The 26,094-nt window shown below is 38.0% G+C and overlaps 1 protein-coding gene across 1 annotated transcript in view; it reads left to right on the top strand.

Annotated features, from left to right (window-relative positions):
• Window positions 1-1,922: 1,922 nt before the first annotated feature.
• Window positions 1,923-26,094, top strand: part of LOC103027649 (contactin-4) — a 181,654-nt gene continuing 157,482 nt past the window's right edge. Inside the window, exon 1 of the mRNA XM_049479462.1 lies at window positions 1,923-2,127. The gene's annotated coding sequence lies outside the window, so the exon portion shown is untranslated. The remainder of the gene's footprint in view (window positions 2,128-26,094) is intronic.

Below are 26,094 nucleotides of genomic sequence, written 5' to 3'. Positions count from 1 at the left end.
ATATTTGCTGGATAAGCTGTAAGAGGAAGAAAAGAATATATCAGTGTAGATATATTCAGAAGATCTGCTGCTGTTTAAACCAGACAGGAGGAAAATAGGAGTGAAAATGGACTGTTGGCGGGGGGTAAGATAGCGATGTAAATCACGACATGCCTTGCACAGAGTGTAAGAAAGGACACACACAGAAATAAGGGGTGAAAACTGTTGAGGTAACTAATTATAAACCTTTGCATTTTTATAAATTGTAGTATAAATACCTGTTAAATAAACATGAAATAAATAAATAGCCTTTTGCCTCATATTAGATTATCTTATTCCAGTTCATTACAAAGCTTTTTTGATTCATTTGCAACTAACCAACCAAATAAATGAAATAGCCACGACTCTGTAAACCTAATATACAGTCCCTGCACACGCAGAATTACACCTACAGGCAGTTTAACACAGCCTGTAATATATACTGCAATATACTGTTCCTCAGCTCCCACATCATAACCACTCAATCATCTTTAGATTCTGTTTTAATCTAAAATACATACTTACAAACATACAGACAATCAATCATTAAAACGCATGAGTATTATAAGAGTGAATTATAAAGATAGTGGGTCTGAAATGTAATGCTTTAGATATATTTCAAATATCCAGTTTAATTACAGAGATGAGTATGAGTTAGTAAAACTGCTTAATGTCTCAACTGATGATGAATTAATCAAACAAGTTCAAATAAAAATATATATAAAATTATAATTTAAAGCATTATACATGATTGAATGTTTTTTTTTTCCATTTAAATAAATGACGTTTGATTATATGAGGTTCATTGTCAATATACTGTACTTGAATGCCTCGTAATGTTTTATTTTTTAACTGTTCATCCTATATAAAAGGCTTTAGGCTACACATACAGTAATTTATATACAGTATTCAGATTTTTAAAATATTCAGCTTTCAATTTTAGGTTTTATTTCTGTCACGCTTCTCTCTGTCTTCCAAGCTGATCAGGACTGCATTTCCCATAATGCCACTCTCATAACCACTTGACTCATGATCATATTCACATGACACTCACTGCGTCTCAATCACCTGATTACTGATTGTTTCCACCTGTTCCCCTGCCTTTATATACCCTCACCCTTGTTCAGTTTATTACAAAGTTTTGATCACTAGCTTTACTGAGCATTTTCTTGTTGTTTTGATTTGCGCTTTTTGTAAATGACTTTAGCTTTTTTTTTCTTTTACGCGTTAGTATCTGAGTCCTGTAATAAGACCTTTTTTCTTTTTAATATTTTAGTCTGAATTGTGTCCTGACTATTCCTGTGGTAAAAATTAGCTGAGTAAAACTGCAGAAAATGAAGCTTCTGGAGCAGATGTTTTTAGAAGTTTTTTAAGATATATATATATATTTTTTTTTTTACATCTGAAGAGGACAGTGTGGACAGGAAATTCTTTAACACACATAAATAGCTGCATATTTTATAAAAAAAATTTGTAATTACTAAATTATATATATATGAAAAAAATGTTTGAAAAAATAAAAGTAAATAAAAAGTAAATAAAAGTATGTTTTTTTTACATTTTAGATTAATATTAAAGTCATCCAAACTATGAAAAAAAAAACCTAATTATTTAGCAAAGAAAAAAGTTCAACACATCAGAATATGTTATATATTGTTATATATGTTTGCATATAAAATAAATCCTTGATATGATATATGTTATATATTTTGGAAGTGTGTGTGAGGAAGTTTGTGGAGGTGTGTGAAAGTGTGTGTGGATGATGCTCAGACCTGATCAGCTGATGATGGTGATGTTCTGGATCAGCTGGTTGGCTGGGGGCGGGGGTTAGACTAATAAGGGGGCGGAGTCTGCAGCAGGTTATAGTTGATGCAGGGCTCGGGCTCGCGCTGTTTTAACGGAACCGAGGCATCAGTTCGGTCATCCCTCCATCCCTCCCTCCGCTCCAGCAGCACAGCGCCCCCTGCGGCCACACAGCTCCTCTCTCTCTCTCTCTCTCTCTCCTCCTGCATCTCTCCATCCCTCCCTCCGCTCCTCCTCTCCCTCCCTCCCTCAGAGCACAGCGCGAGCTCAGAGCGCGAGCCGCCGTCCTCCCACCTGCAGCTAAAGGTAAGAGCGCGCGGGTTTTCTCTCTATTCATCCTGGATACGAATAGCGCAATAGCGCGTTACAGCGCGTGAGGAGGGGATGTGTGCATCATAGCGCGCGCGAGAAGTTGCTCAGGTCGCGCTGATCTCGCGCTGTTGCACGCGGCTGGTGCACAGTTACGCGCGCGTGCGGTGATCTGCTGAAATAATTCGGATTTGCGTGCAGGAGAAGAAGAAGTGTTTCTAATCCAGATTCTTCTGGAGGGTCTGTGGAATGTTTCTGGATGCCTGTAGTTGAGGGATGATGCATTTGGGTATGTGGATTTTTTTATGTTTTGCATTGGCAGAATATTATATATATTATATTTAACCACAACATTATTATTAGGTGACATAAAGTGAGATATTTAGTGAAATACTTAAGTTTCCAATGTTCCTGGAATATGTTTGCTGTGTTTGGTATAATTAAGCTATTAATCTCTTCCCAGAACGTGCAATCTGTTAAAAAAAAATATTTATTTCATATGCAAACATATACATTTTGCATTGAATTAAGCCTGCAAGATTTCGAAGTTCCTAACAGAGGTCCTTCAGACTGTTTGTGGATGAATTCTCTTTCTAGATTGTCTGCAGTTGACTGAAACACTTCGATTTGTGGATATTTAATCATATTTTGTGCTGTTTGGCATGTTTAAGTGATTATTCCCCTTCCAGATTGTCTGGAATTGAACAATATCTGTTTACAAATGTATTTATATTAAATTTAACCATACAACATTATTGTTAGGTGACATAAAGTGAGATATTTAGTGAGATACTCAAGTTTCCAATGTTTCTGGAATATGTTTGCTGTGTTTGTAATATTTAAGCTATTCATCTCTTTCCAGATCAGGAATCTGTTTAAAAATGTATTTATTTTAAATGCAAACATATATTAAGCATTGTCAGAAGCTGGAGTTTAGCGTGCAAGATCTCCAAGTTCCTAATCCAGGTTCTTTGGATTGTTTGTGGATTAATTCTCTTACTAGATTGTCTGCAATTGAGTGATAGAGTTCGATTTGTGGATATTTATTAATAATTAATATTTTGTGCTGTGTTTGGCATGTTTAAGTGATTATTCCCCTTTCAGATTGTCTGGAATATAGCTATATCTGTTTACAAATGTATTTATACTATATTTAACCATACAACATTATTGTTAGGTGACAAAAAGTAAGATATTTAGTGAGATACTCAAGTTGCCAATGTTTCTGGAATTATTCTCTTTCTAGATTGTCAGGAATTGAATGGTACATTTCTAATGTTTTTATTGAACCATATATTTCATTATCAGAAGACAAACACCTCCTACAGTGTTTTGTAGTTTATTCTCTTTCTAGATTGTCTGCAATTGAGTGATACACTTCGATTTGGGGATATTTAATCATATTTTGTGCTGTGTTTGGCATGTTTAAGTGATTATTCTACTTTCAGATTGTCTGGAATTGAGCAATGTCTGTTTAAAGTGTATTTATATTATATTTAACCAAAATATACATTTTATTGTTAGGTGACAAAAAGGTAAGATATTTAGTGAGATGCTTAATTTTCAGGAACATGTTTGCTGTGTTTTGAATATTTAAGTGATTAATCTCCTTCCAGATTGATCTGTTTATATTCTATTTAATCATGTGTTGCGTTGGCAGAGGACATGCCTGTAGTAAGATACTCAAGTTTTCAATGTTTCTGTAATTATTCTCTTTTTAGTTTTCTAGAGTGATACAATTCTATATGTATTTATTAAACCATATTCTACATTGTCAGAAGACTTAGATTTCCATTGGCTTCTGGGCTGTTTTTGAGTGTGTTGGGATGTTTCTGAAATGAGTCTTTTTCCAGATGCATTTCTATTTAATTTTTTTGCATTTTTTTTTGCATTGCATTCATTGCATATTTTTGCAATGTCCAAAGACTGAAATCTATTCAGATACCCAACCTACCATTGGCCTATGGAATGTTTTTGAAATGTTTATGGGATTTATTTTATAATTTTCTTTTGCTTTATGCTTTATTGTAGCTTCACTTTCCAACCATGCACCTTTCTTTCCTTCTGCTTGACTTATCCGTCGATATTTTAAATCAGTACCTGCTGGTTTATTTATTATATGAAGGAAAAGGACCAAACAACACTGATGGCACTACTCCAGTTGGCCAACACTGAACACTCTACTCTAAAATGAATTGATTTTAAGCTCTGCTGTAGCTTCATTTTTCAGTCATGCACATTGTCTCTTTGTCTTTGGCTTTTAATCAATGAGGTCCAACTGTGCAGATCTCAGAAGTCCTTGTTTATTTTTTGATTGTGATTTTTTTGATGCACTGTGATGTCTGATTGATATGAATCGATATTGGCTGATATTTGGCCAAATTTTTTAAATCAATACCTGCTGCTGTATTTATTGTAAGACAGAAAATGACAATACAATGCTGGCCACACTACTACAATTGGCCAAATTCTTTAAATTTAATTTATTTAAAGAAATTATTGGTAATTTGTAATAGTTTCACCGTATAAATGTGTATATCAGCACTGTCCTTGTCAGACGTATATTGCAAACATATAATATTAGATATGGGTACTGACTAGGGGTGTGCCATATTTTTTTTTTCTTTTCAAAGTCAAAGTGTTTTTTATTGTCATTTCAGCTATATACAGAGTACACAGTGAAACGAAACAACGTTCCTCCAGGGACCATGGTGCATATAAACACAGTGTAGACAGAACAATAGTGCAACAGTACAAAAGTGCAGACAGACAATACAACACCATACAGACAAAGAATAATAAATAACAAGACAGTGTGCAAATTATGCAGTGTGCAAAAAGTGTGCAAAAAAGACCAGTGAGGTAGTAATTACTCTATTACACAGTGTGCAATAGAGTCCAGTGAGGTAGTAGGGTTTTTAGTGCTTTCCATTTTCTGGGGTAAGTGGGGTAAGAGTGTGTGTGCATGTACAGAAAAACCATCAGTTCAGTCTCTGCAGTTGAGGAGTCTGATGGCTTGGGGGTAGAAGCTGTTGCAGAATCTGGTCGTGCTGGACCGGATGCTGCGGTACCTTCTTCCCGAAGGCAGGAGGGAGAACAGTTTGTGTGAGGGATGGGTGGGGTCATTCACAATGCTGGTTGCTTTGCGGATGCTGCGGGTGGTGTAAATGTCCGTGATGGAGGGGAGAGAGACGCCGATGATCCTCTCAGCTGTCCTCACAATACGCTGGAGGGTCTTGCGGTCAGAGACGGTGCAGGTCCCAAACCAGGCAGTGATGCAGCTGCTCAGGATGCTCTCAATGGTCCCTCTATAGAAGAGTGTGAGGATGGGTGGAGGGAGACGGGCCTTTCTCAGCTTCCGGAGGAAGTAGAGACGCTGCTGGGCTCTCTTGGCTGTAGAGCTGGTGTTCTGCTAAGTGGACACCAAGGAACTTGGTGCTCCTAACAATCTCCACAGAGGACCCGTCGATGTTGAGTGGAGAGTGGGTGTGTTGTGCTCTCCTGAAGTCAACAACCATTTCCTTTGTCTTGTCCACATTCAGGTGAAGGTTGTTGACTGTACACCAGTCTGTCAGCCGCTGCACCTCCTCTCTGTATGCTGACTCGTCGCCTTTGGTGATGAGACCCAGCACGGTTGTATCATCGGCGAACTTGATAAAGCTGTTAGAACTGTGTTTTGCAGCACAGTCATGAGTCAGCAGGGTGAACAGCAGAGGACTCAGGACACTGCCCTGGGGGGCCCCAGTGTTCAGTGTGATGGTGCTGGAGGTGCTGCCCCCGAACCGGACTGACTGGGGTCTCTCCGTCAGAAAGTCCAGGATCCAGTTGCAGAGGGGGGTGTTGAGGCCGAGCGAGCTTAGCTTCCTGATGAGGTTCTGTGGGATGATGGTGTTGAATGCTGAACTGAAGTCTATAAACAGCATTCTGACGTAAGTGTCCTTCTTCTCCAGGTGGGTGAGGGAGAGATGAAGGGTGGTGGTGATGGCATCGTCCGTGGAGCGATTGGGACAATACGCAAACTGCAGGGGGTCCAGTGAAGAGGGCAGTCGTGTCTTGATGTTCCTCATGACTAGCCTCTCGAAGCACTTCATGATGATGGGTGTAAGTGCAACGGGACGGTAGTCATTGAGGCAGGACACTGTGGACTTCTTCGGCACGGGGACGATGGTGGTGGACTTGAGGCACGTTGGGACAGTGGCGCTGCACAGGGAGATGTTAAGGATGTCCGTGAGAACATCTGTCAGCTGGTCTGCGCACTCCCTGAGCACTCTGCCGGGGATGTTGTCTGGTCCTGCAGCTTTTCGTGGGTTGGCTCTGCGCAGAGTGTTCCTCACATCCACTGCAGTCAGGCACAACACCTGCTCGTCCGGCTTGGGCATGGTCTTTCTCACCATCGTGTTGTTTTGTGCCTCAAACCGTGCATAAAAGTTGTTCAGGGCATCAGGGAGGGAGGCATCACGTTCACAGGAAGTATCGTACACGAAAATATCGCCATTTTTTTTAAATATCGTGCCATATCACCCTCCCCATTTCCAATTATATATCTACTAGAGACAGATTATATCTGTCCAGTATCATTTATTTTACTTTAATCCTGGATATATGGAGATATATGGAGTGCAGGACTGTTATTAGTATCATGACTAATAATTCTGGATCATTGATTTCTGTTACAAATCTGATAAAATTCTTGTATTTTTTAATATCTCGCTTAGGAGTGTGCAGTATTATATTGTATGTAATAATATATATATATATATATATATATATTTTATTTTCTTGCAGTGTATATTGTATTTTTGAAATAGTTCTCCTCCTCTGATGCTGTAAAGGCTAAAGGGACAGCCCTCATCTTCTCAGATGAAGATCACCATCTCTGCGGTGTGGACCTGGTTTCAGGAGATCCAGCAGGCGGTTCTGAATCTCTCAGTTCTCCTTTTACTTTCCTCTAAACCCAGTTACAAAACTGTCTCTGGAATAAATGAGATTTCAGGAGGGTTATTACAGCATCCAACACCTGCTTCTACCTGTCTGAACGTGTGTGTGTGTGTGTGTGTGTGTGTGTGTGTGTGTGTGTGTGTGTGGTTGTATAAACATATGCTATACTCCGCTCCTATTCAGGCCCAAGTGTCAAGTATAAGCTCAGTACAGCTCAACACAGTATAGAGACACTGTACTGTATTCATATATACAGTGTGTGTATTTATATATAGAGATCACTTCAGTTTCTGAATCAGTTTCTCTGATTTAGCTATTTATAGGTTTATGTTTGAGTAAAATGAACATTGTTGTTTTATTCTATAAACTACAGACAACATTTCTCCCAAATTACAAATAAAAATATTCTCATTTAGAGCATTTATTTACAGAAAATGAGAAATGACTGAAATAACAAAAAAATTGTAAAGCGCCCTTGGGTTTCTAGAAAGACGCTAATATAAGTTGAACTTCATTCATTTGTGCGTTTCCAGGAAAAGTTGTTGAAGGGTTTGAGTGATTTTAGCAGCTTTAAGAATTTTTTTTGGGATTTATTGGATCACTCAGCTGAGCACTGATACTATCGGATCCTCTAATAAATGAAATGCTGATTTTGTGGTGTTTGCTGAGTTTGCTGCCCACTCGGATTGGCTGAAACAGAGATGATTTGATGATTTAATGATTTGATGAGTGTCTTTTATAAACACGTCACACCACGCCCACAAATACCCTCTAAAGAGCAATCTGGAGATACGCCCCTGTGAACCGGACTGGAGTAGTGATGAGCCTGATTTACAACCAATAAAAGAATAACTATAATATTAATGAAGATAACAAGAGCTAATATTGAACTCTAGCATGTATAATCTATACCCTAAAAAGAATTAATGTTATGTATATATTTTTTCTGGATTAAGAATGTTATATTGGTTGCTATATACTTTACTCTGCCTCGCTCTGCCTCCAGCCTCGTTACGTCACGTGAGCACAGTATATGCAGTGTGATGAGCAGCTCCCTCTGCTGCTGACGATGGGTAATGCAGTTTTAGTTTGCTGTTATTCACAATATTGTTGCAGCTCTTTTAAAATAGTTAACGTGGAAAAATGCAATTTATCATACAGCCCTAGTGTAGTCTAGTTTAAGTCTTTAGTAGTCTGTCTGTCTGTCTGTCTGTGTGCAGTGGTTAATTTATACTGTAAAATATCCAAAAAATGCTCTGCTGCTTTGCCTTGTTGGAAAACAAAGATGATTAAAAAAAGAAAGTAGAATTGATACTAGGTGGTTGCTAAGGTGTTGTTATGGTGTCCGTGGTGGTTTCTATGATGTTGCTATGGTGTCCGAAGTGGTTGCTAAGGTGTTGCTAGGTAGTTGGTTAGGAGTTGCTAGATGGTTGCTAAGGTGTTGCTATGGTATTCATCTTGGTTTTAGTGTAAGTGTTGAAATGTCTTTAGTTTTACTGAAATTTACTGAGATTTAAAATGCATAAACAAAATACAAATAAAAGAAATACATAAACACATTTGGAATTGAGTCTTCAGAAGGTGAGAGATTATTTACTGCTCAAGGTATAACTTATGCTATACAGTGATTTTAAACATGAAGTTATTTTGAAAATACAGCTGAAATGGTGGAATATATATAAATATATATATATATATATATATATATATATATATATATATATATATATATATATATATATATATATATATAGGTTATATAGGTATATATAGAGGTTCTGCATGCTTATGAAACAGTCTGTAATGAGGTCTTCAGTCCGAGCGAGAGTACGGTTTACACTCTGACTCAGTGCCTGGCGGCGGGAGCAGTGGCAGCAGCAGCAGTGGCGACGGCAGCAGCAGGAGCGCGAGCGAGAGCTGTGGAAGGTTGGAGACTTAATCTCCAGCAGGGTGATATAGATCAGGGTGATAGATGGGGCAGGTGGTGTGGTTGAACATCCCCAGTCCAGCGCTGTCTGCCGGGGTCGTGACTTTCATATCACGTCTTCACTCCAGCTCCCCTCACACCGCCTCCGAGGCAGCCCGGTTAATAAGGGTCACAGAAACACTGCATATAAATATATATATAAATATATATACACCCGCTTCTGCGCAGTGTTAACATTCCACGGCATATGTCAATATTTAATGCCTACACATTTAATGCAGCGTACGGCGTAACCTTTCCTCAGACTCAGTTTAACATGATGTACGATTTGTTCAAATAGAGAGAAAATCCTCCGACTCTCCCTCTCTCTCTTTATATCACTCTTTCTCTCACTCTATTGTATAACAAAATACCCTGATCTTCTTTCAAACGCACGTAAAGAATAAATAATATAATATTATATAATATAATATAGAGAGAATAGGCTTTGAGTTTACTTGGCCCTAAAAAAATGCAAAGTATGAAGAAACCTTCCTGCACAAAACTGCATAAACTTCTACGTTTACAGGGCTTGGCGATATGGGCCTAAAATAATATCATGATATTTCATGATATTTTTGGCAATAACGATACTCTTGCCGATATGACAAAACATTACAAAAATGATTTTAAAAATACACTTCTGCAACAAAATGAACATTTTATTTGATTACTGCATATGATACGATATGATATGGCACACCCCTAATAACTGAGATATAAAAAATACAAGAATTTGATCAGATTTGTAACAGAAGTCAATGATCCAGATTATCATGATACTAATAATAATAATGCACTCCATATATCTCCATATATCCAGGATTAAAGTAAAATAAATGATACTGTACAGATATAATCTGTCTCTAGTAGATATATAATGGGGAATTATGAGAACAGCGTGAATTTTTTTTGATATCCTCCTAAAACCTGGACTTTTGGTGTTTATTTTAGTGGGACCTAACAAGTATAAAAACTAAATTTTGTCTCACACATTTAAAAATGACCCTTTGCTATTTGGAATCAGAATCACACAATTAGTCTGAAAATTACATTTTAGTAGGGGTGTGACGAGACACTAATATCACGAGACGAGACACGATACTGGGGTCACGAGAACGAGACGAGACGAGATTTAAAAATATAATTTTTAAGAAAACGTCAAAAAATGAAAAATGGCTTGAAAACTAGAGTTTCACTTGACAAAATCATATAACGCAAACTTGACAGACTGGTTTCTCTCACACATTGATTCTATAAGAAATAAGAATAAGAATAAAAAATAAAAATAAAACTTTTCTCTTTTCTTCTTATATAGTGCAAACAATAAGTGCAAACCATAACCGGTCATATTAAGCCTATGGTTTGTGTTTTTTTTCTCCTAAATCTCCTAAAATACCGTTTATTGTTTCCACTGGAGCCAAAATGCAGCCAAACATACAACTTAAAAAGTGTGTATGCAGCCAATGCGACGCATAGGGGCGCTGCACTACAGGGGGCGCCAAATGAAAGCCCCAAATACATTTTCTCTCAGGAGAAACAGCCAATCAGCTTGCTGGTTTTGCGGAGCGCAGTGGGCTAGTAATGACTGAACGTATCTCCTTCGCTCCCCCCCGCGGGGGCGCTGATTCTACGTGTGTTGCCAGATCCCGCTTAAAAAGTCCACACTAACCTATTTTTTTCCCGCGAGACAGGTTAAAGCGTGACGAGAAATATCGTCACTATTAATCTCGTCACACCCCTACATTTTAGCTTTCTGCAGTACATAAATAAACTAGTTTCAAACCTAAAATTGGATGAGAATTTTGTACCTGGCCCAGGTTTCTGTCTGGACTGGCTGTAGAAACGTTTGACTGGAATTCCCGCCCCGAGTGTTTAATGCTGTCATATGATCACTAGATGGAACAGGCCAAAGAGACACGTTTAAGTAAATTAAGTATCATGGTGCAGAGAGGCAGACATGTAATGTCCCCATATGAGGACGCAGGGTCTCAGGAGGATATGGCAACATGTTTCAGGGTATAATATCTACGGTTCATCATATTCAATAATGTTGGAGATATTATTGCGTATGATACATAGACTGTATATAGCTGGACAGAGCATCGTCTCTCTAAAGTGAAGCCACCACAGGTCGGGCGCCCCCTGCTGTTCGGTTTCAGAAACCTGTGTAACTCCACCCATTCCCATAGGTTTCAATGGCAAAACAGAACAACTTTCAATCCCGTTTTTCTCTAATATACTGTAATTCTACCTCCATTATTTAAATGCAGCAGCTAGTGTAACCTCTGATTATATTGTTAAATTTTTATATCCCCACAGAATTCGTTTTTTAAAACGTTATTCAGCTCTATTCAAAAAGGTGTGGTTATTGTAAAAGGGCTGGTTATGGGCGGGACCAATAAAAGACCATCAGCTCCGCACCGCTCCGCCGCCTGTGACCTCGAGGCAGCCCTCAGGGGCGGGGTTATTTAAATGAGTAGGCGGTCTCTCCACAGTCTTTCTCCCTCCTCTGGTCTCTACTGCGCTCTACAGACTCGGGTGTCAGGATTGCCAACATGGAGGAAGATTTTGGCTTCATTTTCATTGAATGAATGGGAACCGAGACACGGCGTCCATCTTTTTTACAGTCTCTGGTCTGATACAATAGGGCACACCCCTAATGTAGTTCATTGTCGAGCTATTATAAACTGTATAGAATTATATAGAATTTAGCAGCTCTCTGTTTCTTAAGGTGTCAAGGTCATGTTTAAAGGTCGCTCCAGGAGTCTTTCTGAACAGGTACACTGTAAAACTGTGAACTCAAACCCACTGATTCCCGAGTCTGGAGCTGAATTATGGTCCGAACCTCCATCCTGCTCCACTGTAGACCCACCGCCACCGCGCTTCACTGCACCTCCAAGAAGCAGCCAAACAAAAGTCATTACTGCCCAGCAAACAACCCCCGCCATGATAAAAGACCTCGATAAGAGGAGCCCACCTCCAGAGACGCATCTTCTGTCCGAGATAGAACAAAAAGAGCCGGTGTTTCTCCGAGCGTCTCCTCCCGCCGTGAGGAGAGGACCTGAGAGAAACCCTTAATTGGTTTGTCAGAGCAAATAGTTATTTGTGTAGAGCGGGAGAGGGCGCGGGATGTGCATTGTCCTCTTTTTGATTTATTTTGGAGCTGTAGTTTAGTTTTCTCAGCACTTTTTCTTTGTACCTTTCAGTCATTCACTCCCTTTTAATGCTTGTTGGCAGCGAGCGCAAGGTTCATGAATAAATCAGGAGCCTGAGCGTCGATGCTCCGAGCTGAGGGGAATGGAAATATCATGTACTGTACAGTTTTAAACCAGAGGAACTACTTTCATCTTATTACTCTAAAAATACTCTGAATCGCTCAGAGCCACGTCGCTCCAGAACCTCGTAGACGTGGCGCATTTGTGGCGTTAATCTGCACAGATTTCTCTCCTGAAAACTGTGTATTTGTGTGATTTTAAAGTGCTTCCATTTATTTACAGTAAGATTAGATTCCAAAATGTTATTTAGCATAAGCGGCTAACTGCTAACGGTTAGCAGCTAATGCCACACCTGACACCTGACTACACTAAGGGACCCCTAAGTGTTCCAGTAAGCCAGGCCGATATCAGCTAGCAGTTCATTCCATGTAGCTTTTTTTAACACTACAGTTTACAATATACTCACCTCTGAACAGTGAAAGAGCTAGCATGTTTGTTTGCTAGCTAATGCTAATGCTGCTCCAGCAGTGCTAGCCGGGGTTACTCCTGTATAACGCTCTTCTTCAGCGCAGTGGCTTTACTGCTCCTTAACTACCTGACTGGCACCGGAATATAAATCAAGTGATTTTAAGTGCCACACAAGGTGTACTTTTCCCGTCGTTATGATAGCAAAGACACACTCTTCTCATTTATTTATTTTTACTGTACCTTTCAGTCATTCATTCACTTTTAATGCTTGTTGGAAGCGAGCACAAGGTTCATGAATAAATCAGAACCTCGTAGACGTGGCGTATTTATGATATTAATCTACAGAGGTTTATTTCCTAAAAACTGTTTATTTGAGTAAAGTGGTTTTGTTTATTTACAGTAAGCTTAGATTCCAAAATTCGGAGGCTGCTTTAGCATTAGCGGCGAACTGCTAGCTACTGCCTGACACCACAACATTTAAGGAACCCTGAGTGTTCCAGTAAGCCACGCTTGAACAGTGAAAGAGCTAGCATGTTTGTTTGCTAGCTAATGCTAATGCTGCTCCAGCAGTGCTAGCCGGGGTTACTCCTGTATAAAGCTTTCCTCCAGCGAAGTGGCTTTACTGCTCCTTAATATCTGACTGGCACCAGAATATAATTAAATCATTTTAAGTGCCACACAAGGTGTACTTTTCCCGTCGTTACGATAGCAAAAACACACTCATCACATTGGCAGTGCTCGTGGTGTGCCGAATCACCCCAGAGTCGTGTCGCTCCAGAACCTCGTAGATGTGGTATATTTGTGATGTTAATCTACACAAATTGTTTCTTAATATCTGACTGGCATCGGAATATAAATTAAAGAATTTCAAGTGCCACAAAAGTTGTACTTTTCCCGTCGTTATGATAGCAAAGACACACTGGCAGCGAGCACAAGGTTCATAAATAAATCAGAAGCCTCGTAGCCGTGGCGTATTTGTGAGTTTGACTATAAATAATGACTCTGACTGTTTTTGTCTCGTCACTATAACAGAACCTGCCATCAATTATTAACCCACACCTGGCTGTGAACCGGGCCGCACCTGTTCAGGTGGTATTTTGTGGCATTTTCTTCAATTAGCACCTCCTCCTTCCTCTGAAGACTCGCTGCTTCCTACAGTAGATCAGTGCCAGGCTCTATTTTTACCCCGGCGTCCTCCGAGAGCACTGTAGCATCAGCCCCGCTCAAAAGGAAGATTTTGATTTATGAGGCCGAGGATGAAAAGGGGGGAAAGAATGCCCATTGTTCTTTCTAAAACAGTACAAACAATAGAAATGCAGCAGGTCAAGCCTCTGGAATGTATTACAGCGTATTTTCATACAGGCTAATTCTTGTTTTGTGGAGGTAAGGGAGCAGCAGCTGACTCTGCAGGGAGGAGGCGGAGGAGGAGGAGGATTTAGGTGCCGCAGGTTTCAGGTTTCTATTGTGTGTTAAATTCAGACTCCTTTCTGAAGAATTATGAGTTTATATATATCTATATAGTTTAGTAATTATTCACCAGGATAAATTCAGTTCTGATAAGTCAGCTGACTCACATTTTATTATTATTTCACCCTGAAACACTGAAATATTCAGAGTTATTATTATCATAGAGAAGATAAATGGAGCTAGGTCTCTGCTGGATTCATTATAAAGGGTTTTAGAACAAAAAATAAAGAAATAAATAAAGTTAAAGACTAAGAGGAATAAAAGCATTTGTGTTGCACTTTTCTGGAAATACTGTAGGTCACCAAATATCACAGCAATGCTGCATGAGGCTGATACAGTTTTACTTAAAGTTATTGATATGATTTTATTGTATTTAACAAATGTGTGATTTTGGTATCTGGTTTCAGTGATTGGTATTAGTCAGTGTTTTAACGTCTGCTAATTCTTGTCTATTTATTGCTTTACTGTTGTTTTAAGTTTTCATACTCCCACTAATGCTGGGCAATTAACTCAAATGAACATATATAGCTCTATAAAAAATAAGAGAGCTCTTAAAAATGATGAGTTTCTTTGATTTTACCAAATTAAAAACCTCTGGAATATAATCAAGAGGAAGATGGATGATCACAAACCATCAAACCACCAAACTGAACTACTTGTATAATTGTTGCACCAGGAGTAAAGCAGCATAAAGTTATCCAAAAGCAGTGTGTAAGACTGAGAACATGATGCCAAGATGCATAAAAAACAGGGTTATTCCACCAAATATTGATTTCTGAACTCTTATTTCAGTCATTTCTCATTTTCTGTAAATAAATGCTCTAAATGAGAATATTTTTATTTGTAATTTGGGAGAAATGTTGTCTGTAGTTTATAGAATAAAACAACAATGTTCATTTTACTCAAACATAAACCTATAAATAGCAAAATCAGAGAAACTGATTCAGAAACTGAAGTGACCGCTACACTTTTTTATGCTAAATAAACAGGTGTTGAATCAGTAGAGCATGAACACAATATGGAGTTTTTATATCATGTCAGAATTGTTGGTGATTTTATTGCGTAAGATACGATAATACACACCCACTACTACTTACACTACCAGAGAGTAGGGTTGTCACGATACCAAAATTTTGACTTCGATACCGATACCAACTGTAGTATCATGATTCTCGATACCAAAACGATACTTGGAAGAAAAAAAAACAATAAAAATATCTGAACATAAAATGTTTATTTTTGACTGAACTGGATTAAACACTGAACAATCGGTGCAAACGTTTTTATTCTAAAATGAAACATTTGAACAAAAAACAAGTTTCGTTATTATAACCTTAACTATAACATAATTATCTAAACACTTCCTAAAAACTAAAACTAAAACCAGAGGTAATGGTAGCCTGACTATGTGAACCTGACGGGCGGGCAGAAGTTAAGTTCTGAATAAGGAAAATAAAGAGACAGAAGAACATTACAATGTTATGTTCATTTTAACACTCACTGCTCCGTTTTATTAATCAACCGTTTACCGTTTTTAATAAGCCCATGTTCAGTGTAACGATCAGGCTACGTGCCTGACCACAGATTTGCGATGGAAACGCGAAAACGTGAACATCTTGAGTTCATGTTTCACAGCCAATGGGATAATGGAGAAATAGAGAAAACCACGGGTCCAAAACAAAACTCCTGCACACTCCTCTCCATGTTAACGTGATTTACTAGCAGTCGCTAGTAAATCTTAGTAAAGCTACAGACAGAGTGTATCTTGACTAACTCCACTAACCTGTCGACTTCTCAGCTCTTTGTAGAGATCAGGGTGCTTGTCTGCTATTATGTTAATTTACACTGTAACATAGAAGCATAGAACTATTATTTAATTAAAATGATTTTTAAGAACAGCTAAACACAGTGCTGCAGGTCAAACGCGGAGGCGTTCACGTGCGAGAGAGAGAGAGAGAGACACAGAGAAAGAGACACAGCGAGAGAGAGAGAGAGAGAGAGAGAGATTTGCGTGTTCTGATGTGAGCTACTCACAGGTAAAGGTTCTCTTTGATCTCCTCGTGCTCATATTCTAGTCCCACACATAATTCTGCAGCTCCCTCAGTGTTTTCTGTCGTATTTTGCGGTTAGCGCGAGCGCTTACAACTAACACCGCGGACCGCGAGGTGCCGCCGCGCTTGTGCCGAATCCGCTACTGAATCCGACTCCCGCTTCGCGGACAGAATCGGCACAACACCCCCCGCTGTGCAACTGCGGGAGTGAAAACAGCGCTAATAAAGTAGTTTAGTTTCACTTTCAGTTTTCGTTATTTTATTTAAAAATAAAAATATCAATAAAAAACAGATGCCTACATCTCAGACTATTTTCCCACACTTCACTCCTGGCGCCCGTTTTGTCCACAAGTCGCGGACGAGAGACATCTGTTATTTTAGCCGTCGCCATTCTACACTCGCTGCTGCTCTGCTGGCTTGCGCGTGAATCGATTCATTTGTTCAGAACACTAAGTTTATCTGAATCCTGCCACACCGACTGCTGCGGTGTGAATCAGTTTTCTTATGAACTGAATCAAATCGCGCCTACTAATTTGACTCATTTGAAGCTAGTGACTGGGCTATATACAGTATCGAAAGCATCGAACGCTAAAGAACCGAATCGTTTGTGATGACGTGGTATCGAAAAAGAATCGAACCTTCGGTACACCGTGCAACTCTACCAGAGAGTCTGACCTTGTTTTGACCTTGCCTGTTTTGACTGTGTGTGTGTAGTGTGTCAGAGTGTCTGTGTGTAGTGTTAGTCTGTGTGTGTGTGTGTGTGTGTGTGTGTGTGTGTGTGTGTGTGTGTGTGTGTGTGTGTGTGTGTGTGTGTGTCTTTATTAAAACATGCAGAGAGAACACCCTGCTCTCATAAATATTTCACTCCTCCATTCATACACAGAGATACTCACCCCATCACACACACACACACACACCATCACACACACACACACACTATACACACACCATCACACCATCACACACACACTATACACACACACACACACACACCCCATCACACACACACACACTATACACACACACACACACACACACACCATCTCACACACACACTATACACACACACACACACACCATCACACACACACACTATACACACACACACACACACACACATACACCATCACACACACACACACACTTTATTTTATAAAGTAAAATATAGTACAGTTTCTACTCTATTAACTGAGTTATATTGTAATGCAGTACACATACATTTTACTATAATACAGTTTCTACTAATAATTGAGTTTGACTTGTATGCAGTATCCATATATTTATTATAGTGCTGTATATGATCTGTTTTGTTCAGTCAGATTGTACCCATACAGTACCCATAGATGTACTATATAGTAGAGTTTCTGCTCTTATAATTGAGTTATATTATTATATAAAACCTATACTTTCACTATAGTACAATTCCTGCTGTTTTAATTCAATTCAATTATGATGAAAAACCCACATATATTTAATATAGTAGTTTCTGCCACATTAATTGAGTTAGATGGCAAAACGATACCCATATTTTTAACTAAAAAATGGACCGTTTCAGTATCCATACTTTCACCATAGTACTTAAATGACTTTAAATATGATGTAAAACCTATATATTCAATATAATACAGTTTCTGCTCTATTAGTTCAGCTAGATTAATACAGTGTCCATTAGGGGTGGGCGATATGGCTCTAAAATAATATCAGGATATTTCAGGGTATTTTTGTGATAACGATATACTTGGCGATATAGGAAAACTAAAATAATTAATTAATTTCAGGAATATAGTATAATAGTATAACAGTGTAATCATAATGTGGCAAAATAAATAATATAGCATAAAATAATATAATGCAGCAAATAATATTGCAGAATATTTAGTGCATGCATATAAACTGCAAACTAAAACAATTCTACAATAAATACACCTAAAGCTTCACAGTAAATAATAGACTACCGTATTTTTCGGACTATAAGGCGCACCGTATTATAAGACGCACTATCAAAGAACGCCTATTTTCTGCTATTTTTCCATACATAGGGCGCATCGCATTATAAGGCGCGTTAAGTGACACTAGAAAGGGTGCCTATATCAAAGTGAACAGGGGTGGCGCCATGTTTCCCTTCCCCCACCGGGGGTGGTCGCTTGCCAGTGGAGCGTCTCAGTATACAAAATATAGCTCTTTCAAAGTCAAACGAGTGCTGGATATTAATCTACACAGATTCCTCTCCTGAAAACTGTTTATTTGGGTGAGTAACGTGCTTCAGTTTATTTACAGTAAGCTTAGATTTCCAGATGTCCACTAAGGCTTGCTGCACCAGCGTTAGCATAGCTATCCGCTAGCACGCTAGCTAGTCACCTAAACTAGTAAAGTTAACCCAAACTTAAACGACAGCGTTACACTGAGTAATCCTGCGTGTTCTGGTAAGACAGTGAGATATTAGCTAGCGATTCGTCCCCCGTAGCTTGTTTTAACACGGTAAACAAGCAGATTACAGGCTGATAAAACTCACCTCTGAGAGAGTTAGCGCTTAGCATCTAGCTAATGCTAGCCAGGCAAAGCAGCACAGACTTACAGGCCGATAACTCACCTCTGAACGGTGAACGCTTAGCGATTAGCATCTAACTCTAATAATACTGCTCCAGCAGTATTAAAAGTGCTAAATTTAGAAAATACTGATCTCTGAACAGTGAAAAAGCTAGCTAGCTAAGCGGTTAGCATCTAGCTAATGCTATTTATTGCTGCTCCAGCCTCGGAGCGGCACGGCTCTGCACCGGAGTGTGTGTTTACTGCTCCTTACACCTGACGGGTAAAATTTAGATAATACTGATCTCTGAACAGTGAATAAGCTAGCTAATGCTATTTGCTGCTCCAGCCTCGGAGCTGCACGGCTCTGGACTCTGTATAGCACTGAAACTCTGTATAACGCTGCACGGAGTGTGTGTTTACTGCTCCTTACAACCTGACGAGTAAAATTTAGATAATACTGATCTCAGTGAATAAGCTAGCTAGCTTAGCGGTTAGCATCTAGCTAATGCTATTGCTGCTCAGCCTCGGAGCTGCACGGCTCTGGACTCTGTATAGCACTGAAACTCTGTATAACGCTGCACGGAGTGTGTGTTTACTGCTCCTTACAACCTGACGAGTAAAATTTAGATAATACTGATCTCAGTGAATAAGCTAGCTAGCTTAGCGGTTAGCATCTAGCTAATGCTATTGCTGCTCAGCCTCGGAGCTGCACGGCTCTGGACTCTGTATAGCACTGAAACTCTCTATAACGCTGCACGGAGTGTGTGTTTACTGCTCCTTACAACCTGACGAGTAAAATCCATACAAAAGGCGCACCGTATTATAAGACGCACTGTCAATTTTTGTGAAAATTAAAAGTTTTTAAGTGCGCCTTATAGTCCGAAAAATACGGTACTTTTAAAACAGAACAGCCCTATTATCACGATATGGATTTTTAATATCATGATATTTCTGTGTCACCATATATTTTATACAATATAATATTGCCCACCCCAAGTGCCCATAGTTTCACTATATAGTTGAGTTCCTGCTCTATTAATTGAGTTATATTGTAATAGTGTCTTCGCTTTCACTAGAGGACATTTTCTGCTTTTTATTTGAGTTAGATTGATTCATTATCTGTTATAAAGGTATTTTATGTGCTGTATAACTCCAGTTTCATTGCTTTAGGGGTATATTTTGATGGTATATCACTGAGGGATGAGCATGTGGCTCAGTTATGACAGAACTGCTCATCATATTCCTCTGATAAACTCGTCTCTTCAGGGACGGGGAGGGAGGCGCTGTACCTGCTGCCTATTTTTATGTCTGGGTTAATTCGCCTAACCTTTCTGTAATGCAATCATCTCCAGCGCTGTATTAACATCACATTAAGGTGGAGTGAATTCCTGAGCACTGCTCCATACAGAAGTACGGGGCTGTAATTGAGAAAAATCCCAGAAGAAGCTGAGAGTGAAAGTGCTATTCCCTTCCCTCACTGAAAACGGCTTAAACACAGCGTCTCTACCGGGAGGAGACCACCATCATCATCATCACCATCATCATCGTACCAGGGTTTAACACCATCACCACCCCTCCAGCTACACACCTCACACCCAATCAGAGAGATAGAAGAGGAAGCGTACAGGTAGAGCTCGGCGATACGGCCTGAAATATACATATATATACATATATATACATATATGTATACATATTTTTAAAACTGCATAGGACAAAGAAATGGTTTAAAACTAGTCAAGTCAAGTCAAATTTATTTCTAAAGCACATTTAAAAACCACAAGGGCCAACAAAAGTGCTGCACAATACAGAAGTACGAACAATAAAATGTATAAGACTAAAAAAAACAATAAGATATAAGATAAGTAAATAAAAGTAGCATCAGCAAACAAGATTCAGATTAACCCCGAACACACAGATAAGTCTTTCTAGGTTTAAAACTTTATCTAGGTTTTACTTTATTTTAATTTCACTTTAATTTCTCCATTAGGGTCCAAGCACAACCAGAAACAAGCTTGTAGATGAGATTGCAGAGATCATACTATTTTAAACAGTGAGACAATCCTGTAACTTTTTAGAAATCTTTCTCCAACAACATTATGATTAAAAATAAAATAATAAATAAATAAATGGCTGAAAACTGGGAAATAAAGCATTAAAGGAGTCAAAGAAAACTATTATAAAATAAACTTTGAAGGAGAGATTATTATTATTATTATTATTAGTATTATTATTATTATTATTATTATTATTATTATTATTATTATTATTATTATTATTATTGAGTGTTTTTTCACAACTGCTGAAATTGAGACTCAGTTCTTAATCATGTTAATCTAAAGAGCTAAAGGCTAAAGCTGCTGTTTCCATGTGGGTCAGCCAGACGTCTTCCTGTAGCAGTTTTTTTTCTCCAGTTTACAAGAGTCTGAGTTTGAAGGTGTAGGAAACAGTCTGGCTGTAATTTCTCTAAAAAAGAAAAGACTACACCATATTTTTTGCACTAAAATTGCACTTAAAACACTTCAATTTTCCCAAAAATCATCAGTGGTCCTTTTAATCCGGTGCTCCTTATGTATGAATTCTATCAGTCAGGTTTCTCCAGTAAAGTTCTTCAGTAAAGTTTCTCCAGCACTAAGACTGGAGCAGCATTAGCATTAGCCGCTAACCACACCAGCTCTTTCTCCATTCAGAGGTGAGTATATCAGACTGTAGTCTGTGTGTTTACTGTGTTAAAACAAGCTACATGGGTTGACCCAAGAGATGCTGCTGCTTTCACGTCCTGCTGCTGCACCTAGCCTTAGTGCTGGAAAAACTTAGCTAAAAACTCACCCTTAGATAAAATATTGGAAATCTAAAGTTACTGTAAATAAACAGTAGTGCTTTACTCACCTAAATAAACAGTTATTAGGAGAGAAATCTGAGTAGATTAACATCCAGCACTCGATTAACTTTAAAAGAAAATGAATTACAGTTTTGTTTACTTAGGCGCTTCCCCCAGCTTCACTATTAGAAGGAAAACATGGCGACATCCCTGTTCCTTACTAGTGTCGCTTAAAATGCGCCTTATAATACAGTGTGCCTTATAGTCCTAAAAACATGGTACTTTTAATAGTTACAGAGTTATCTGTGTTTATGTGCCTTTTTTAGTAATAGTTAAAAATCAATTCTGTGTTTTTAACATTACAATACAAAATATAATGTTTTTTTCAGTATTAACTTTCAGAGTATTTGGTTCGCTTTAGCATTCCTAAGGGTATGCATGTATGATCCTCCTTAAATCTTCTTTAATATAAAAAAACAGCATATTTTATTCTGGATCCTGATTATGAAGGAACACATAATGAATCATGTAGTAACTTAAAAACAGTGTTAAACAAACCTAAAAATACTCTGTGAAGTATTTAGATACTCTTATCTGGGGAGCTGTTAACTTGTGGGTAACTATTATCCTGTGCAACAGAGGAAACTTTTGCACTTCCTCTCCTGATGAGTGCCAGTTTCATCATTATTATTACGTTTTGCCATACTATGGAATGTGTATATTCTCTATGATCATTTTTTATTTTATTTTATTTTTTTCAGTCTCTGCAGCAGAGTAAGATCCTCTCAGTCTCGTTATTCTTCGCTCTGACGGCGGGGGGGGGGGGGGGGTGGGGGGGGGGGGGGTGTAGTTGATTATTTGGTCCCTCGCTGCCGACAGGGAGCATCAGTAATAATTCAGCGTTCACACCTGAAGTGTTGTATTAGAAAGCGGTCTGAGGCGCGTGTGATTAGTTATGCTGTTGGTAACGCAGAGTGCAGCCCCTGTGATCAGCGCGTGGGGTTTAAAAACAAGCGTGAGTAATTATTTGATTGAATTAGATTCAGTAATGTATAATTGCAGTGTGTGTGTATCTGTGGAGTCAGAATGCTGATTACAGCTCAGTAATGAGCTGCTGCTGCTGCATCTGCATTAAATCACTATCTGTGCCTTTTACTAATCATCCCATCACACGACCTGCACACTGAAGAGGTGTGTGTGTGTGTGTGTGTGTGTGAGTGAGTGAAATTACTCATATATTGATGTATTATAATTATAGGCCTGTCACGATAATATTTTTTGCGAACGATATTTTGTCACAGAAATTGTGATAATCGATATTGTTGCAGTAATCATAAGTACCGGATGTTGAGGAGGGTGTATGAAAGTATGTACGTGTACATGTATGTGTATGTATGTACAGTATGTATGAGTATATATGTGTATATGTGTATGCATGTATGTGTGGATATTAGGGGTGGGCAATATGGCCCTAAAATAATATCCCGATATTTCATGGTGACTTTGCGATACCGATACTCTTATACATAAATATAAATATATAAATATTTTTTGTTTGTTTTTCAAGAATACACTACTGCAACAAAATGATTTTTTTATTTATATACTATTGCATACGATTTACATCACACCCCTATCTGAGATATAAAAAAAAAAATAGAAGAATTTGATCAGATTTGTAACAGAAGTCAATGATCCATATTATCATGATACTAATAATAATAATAATAATGCACTCCCAATATCTCCACATATCCAGGATTAAAGTAAAATAAATGATACTGGACAGATATAATCTGTATCTAGTAGATATATAATGGGAAATGAGAACAGTGTGAATTTTTCTTTTGATAAAATCAGTAAAAAAAAGTATAGAACCATGATGTGATAATTAGGGGTGGGTGATCTGACAACATATTTTTAGGGTATAATATACTTCACCATGTTCAAAAATATTGGCGATATTATCGCGTACAATATGATTTGGCACACCCGTAGTGGGTATGTGTGTATATATAGTATATATATATATATATATATAGATCTGTACACCTATGCATAGAATGTACTGTTTTGGTATATCTTGTCAACAATACTTACTTGTAGGATTCCTTTTCAATAAACACTTAAATAATAATAATAATAATAAAAAACAAGCCTCAAAAACGCAGTGATATTTAAAGCTCGTCTGTGGAGCAACCGCACAGCGCTGCTTTTTATTTTTTCTTGGGTTGGTTCATCTCCTCATCACTGTTCAGCAATTGTATGTTTGTTTATCTTCATATTGTTTTCTAATAAAAGTACTTTAAAGTATTATATAGTTTTTGTGATTTTCAGACATTAGTAGGTACAGCACTAGTTTATATGTAAAGATTGTTGTCAGAAGTGGATGATTGAGTGTTTTGTTGTGTTTAAACCCTGCAAAACTAGATGGCACTGTTGTATTCTGTAGTCAGATCTTGTTGTTCTAGGGTGTGTTTCCTGAAAGTGTAGTGGCTGAATACATGAACTTACATAGCCTGGTGGAGCTATGGAGGTAACCATATTGGGAATTTACATAGTTAAACTACTCGGGTATTCCAGGGCTGTGCAAAATTCACAATTTAATTCAGTTCAATAAATACATTTTAAATTTGAATTTGAGTTAAATCCATGCTACAGGAAGTGGAATTTAACTCAATTAAACGCAATTCAGAGACTTCTATTCTTATCACATACAGCTCTGAAAAAAAAAAAAAGAAAGTACTTATTATTTTCTTTGATTTTATCAAATTAAAAACCTCTGGAATTTAATCAAGAGGAAGATGGATGATCACAAACCATCAAACCACCAAACTGAACTGCTTGAATTTTTACACCAGGAGTAAAGCAGCATAAAGTTATCCAAAAGCAGTGTGTAAGACTGGTGGAGGAGAACATGATTAAATATCAGGGTTATTCCACCAAACATTGATTCTGAACTCTTAAAACTTTAGTATTGTTGTTTGTAAATGAACATAAACTTGTTCTATTTGGATTATTTAAGGTCTGAAAGCTCTGCATCTTTTTCACTATATTCATAATTCTATATTTTCTGCAAATAAATGTTCTAAATGAGAATTACTTTATTTGTCAGTATTGAAAACAAGAATGTAAATTTTACTCTAAAATACAGATGAATCAATATAGAAAATAAACATGTGGCATGATGGTGTATATTGCTATATTGTAATGTAATAATAATAGTAATTATTTAGTCTGTAATTGTAATTTATTTGTTTATGTGTAATATGTAAATGATCTAGCAGAGAGCCGCACTGTGGGCGGGGCTTCAGTGGAGAAGCTGGATCACGTCCCGCCTCCCAGATTAGATTCAGCACCTGCTTGAGTGGATCTGACAACTCATATATCTCATTTGGCGACTCCACACATCTGCAGAGCAGCATAAATAAGAATCAGGATTCAGAGGAATAACCATTAAAAACACGCGCTGACCTGTTTCTGCAGCTCGGTGTTCACTACGCCGGGTAAATATGTGTTAAAATAAATAAAATAAAACTCTTACAGAGGAGATACAGTGCTGTATGTTCACAAATAAAAAGCAGAATAATAAATAACAAAATCAGTGCCTTTTGAGTTACAGATCAGACTGATTTTAGATAAGAAATAAAAAAAACAAGGATATTTAACTTTTTTTCTTTTATTATCTGTTTATTAAAGAAAAACATACCTGTAGTTACTGAGAATATACAGCTCTGGTGAAAAATAAGAGAGCGCCAAATTAAAAACCTCTGGAATATAATCAAGAGGAAGATGGATGATCACAAACCATCAAACCACCAAACTGAACTGCTTGAATTTTTACACCAGGAGTAAAGCAGCATAAAGTTATCCAAAAGCAGTGTGTAAGACTGGTGGAGGAGAACATGATGCCAAGATGCAAAAACCAGGGTTATTCCACCAAATATTGATTATTTCTGAACTCTTAAAACTTTATGAATATGAACTTGTTTTCTTTGCATTATTTGAGGTTTGAAAGCTCTGCATCTTTTTTATTATCACTGCTCTCCAATTTTCCATCTACTTTCGTTCACTATATATTCTTCTTGCCATATGTTTTCCTTTTGTTTAATGTAACAGTTCATTCAGACCCAGTCACAATGCTGTAAATACGTTGCAGATATGTATTAGATGACAGAACAGAGCAGTGCTTCATGTTAAGTTTCACTTTAATCTTTCAGCCAGACTCTAAAGAGCTATAAATGATTTCACATTACAGCTGAGTAATTTACTCAATCCTCACTGTAAAAAGGACATATTAGGTAGTTGTTAAATCGGAGGGTAATCTGTAACACTTGCTTACCTGATAACCTCCTACAAACCAATCAGTGTAGACTATAGAGAGACTCCGCCCCCACAAAAAAGGTAGTGATGACGAAAGTAATGCAGTAAAGTTGTTTAAAGTGCGCTTAGTCACAAAACTAACTGGACTAAATACAGTACAGAACACAGAATAACACACAGAAACCT

Source organism: Astyanax mexicanus, chromosome 5, assembly GCF_023375975.1.
Source record: "Astyanax mexicanus isolate ESR-SI-001 chromosome 5, AstMex3_surface, whole genome shotgun sequence".
Classification (NCBI taxonomy): domain Eukaryota; kingdom Metazoa; phylum Chordata; class Actinopteri; order Characiformes; family Acestrorhamphidae; genus Astyanax; species Astyanax mexicanus.
The sequence above is the reverse complement of the archived record's forward strand: the minus strand, read 5'-3'. Positions and strand labels throughout refer to the sequence as shown.